Source organism: Egretta garzetta, unplaced genomic scaffold (genome assembly GCF_000687185.1).
Source record: "Egretta garzetta isolate BGI_Z169 unplaced genomic scaffold, ASM68718v1 scaffold21, whole genome shotgun sequence".
NCBI lineage: Eukaryota > Metazoa > Chordata > Aves > Pelecaniformes > Ardeidae > Egretta > Egretta garzetta.
In genome coordinates this window covers 1,784,459-1,786,856 of record NW_009258668.1, presented here as the reverse complement: position 1 = coordinate 1,786,856, position 2,398 = coordinate 1,784,459, and positions in this window count along the sequence as shown.

The window sequence follows — 2,398 nt, the reverse complement described above, 5'->3', positions numbered from 1 at the left end:
GCTTAGCCCCAGCTGCCATGGATGAGATGGTTCATTAGGAGAAGGAGATAATGAGTTGGGTGAGACAACCTCAGCTCTGGCTTCCCAGCAAGGGCTCAAGGGTCTGGTTTTGGTGGTTGCTGGGCAGCTCATCACAAACCCTACCATTTAAAAACTGGGGTCCTGGTGGGTTTTGGCAGCTGCGTTCGCATCGTCCTGGCCATCACAAGCGCAAAGGGAAAGCCAAGCTGCTTTTAACCTGCCCACGCGTGGCCTTGCTCTTCGGCATGGGGTGGATGCTCCCCGATGGTTGTGTCCCGGGGAGTGGGTGCTCGTGTTTTGGAGGTGGCCACGTGATGCCGTTCCGCTGGGCGCTAGCACGCTGCTAATTGCCAGGCCCTCGTTGGAGTGGGGGCAATCAAGAGCAGCGGCGAAAGCAATGTTTTTCCTTGCTGTCCCTTGAAGGAGGTGATTTTTTGGGGCCGCTGCCTTCTGCGGAGAGTTGGTTGGGACAGAGCCAGCATGGCCCTGGCGAGGGGTGGTTGGTGATGCAGCCGGGGGCGGGGGGGGCACCGTGGCAGAGCACCCCCGAAATCTCCACGTTGAACTGCTGCAAATGTGCTGTTTGTATTAATGCTCGTTTTGCACAAAAAAAAGCGTGTTGTGCTAATGGTCCTGGTTTTGCTTGATGGTGCCATCGATTGACCAGGTAATTTGCGTCTTCATTAGTTGGAGGCTAAAGCTTGGAGGTCGCTATTGATTCCAGGCACTTAATATGCGAAGCGGTAATTACCGTTTAAGCCTATATTGTTTGAGTTAAATTTAGCTGAGAATTTAGTCATATCGGGCCTCTACATTGTGCACCGTGAAGGTTATCTGGCTCTCAGGAGGGGGTGGATTTAAAGGCAGGAAAGAAACGCCGGTGAAAACTTCCTTTTCTCATCATCCCGGAGTGCTTTGGTTCCCGGGACTTGTTATAGGGAGAAGAGGAATAAAGAATAATGTGGTTATGACTCCAAGTAGTTCTCCTAAACCTGCACCTTCTCTGCGCCGTCTGCTCAAGCTGGTCATTTGGTGGGGGGTGAGAGGGGGACTGACTTAACATGATGCAGAAGGCCGGCGATAAATCTGAACAAAGTGATGCCCTACGCGGGGAACGGCCCCTCTCCTCCTCGCAGGGGACCGGGGAGCCCCCGCTCAGCTGCCGCCCGCCCGCCCCTATTATTCTGCCTGCTCCAGGCCACCCTCCTGCATTTCAGCTGCTGGCCCATCTGGAGCGGAGATGAAAGGCTGGGGTTTAATTCGGGCTTTGTGTGCCTCTTGTCTTCCCTCCCTCCCCTCTTAGCCCTTTCTCCGCTGCCAGTCTCCCATCCCCGACCCCGCGAGGCAGCTCCGGCGCGCGGGTGCGGAGGGTGGCTGTGCACGCCGGGTCTCTGATGCCGCTGACCTCATTATTTTGACTGCTGGGTGATGCCAGGCAGCCTCGTCAGCTCATCAGGTAGGAGGGTTGGGTTTTTTGGTTTCTTCCTTTTTTTTTTTTCTTCTTTTTTTTTTTTTTTTTTTCTTTTTTCCTTTCTCCTCTCCAAGCGCTGCTGAATAATTCAGCTGGGAGTAGGCATCTTGGGTCACCTTGCGCAGCCGGCTGCGTGCCGGAGCCAGCTTCCTAAGATGGAGGTTGCGCAGGATGCGTGCGGGATCGCCTCGCTGCCGGCAGCTCGCCGTCGTTGACTGACTGCAGGTAGGCAAAGAGCGTTGTCCTCCTTTATTTATTTCTGATGGTTTTTTTTTATGCGGGAAAGCATGAAATCCCCTCACCAGGCTGCGCAGGGGCGGCTGGGTTGTGCTGAGCCGGTGCGGAGCCCAGTGAGCTCCGAGCATCCCTTGCCATGGGGATGCGCAAGGCTGTCGGGGCCACCGTGCCCTTGCCAAAAACTCGCCCAGGCTGTAAGGCAGGTCTGGCCCCAGACAGGGACCACGTACCCGATGCTCTTCTCCTTCAGGGATCATATTTTTCTTGCTGGTTTTATGGGTTCCCCAGTGCCTCCTCCCAGGTACGGCACCAGGAGAGGGTGCCCCCCGCGCTCCAGCAGCGCGGGTGCTCAGGGACATGTTGGGAGGTGGCATTTAGCGCTCTGCGCCACGTTGGGAGGTGGCATTTAGCTCTGCCCTAACTGGGGGAACTGGTTCTGGTGGTGTGGAACTAAGGTCAGGTGCTGGAGACGTCTCTGGGGGGGTGGCAGGAGGTGGCTGACCCTGAAGGTTAAGAAGCTCCAAAATGCCTGGGAAGCTCCGTGGGTCTGAGTCCCCTTTGCTGCAGGCTCGGCTGTGAGTTTTGGGGGTGCAGGGCTCTCCCGATGCTGGTCCCCAGCAGCAGCTGCTATCGAGCCCCACGTATGCTGAACTGGGGGGGGGGGGGGGG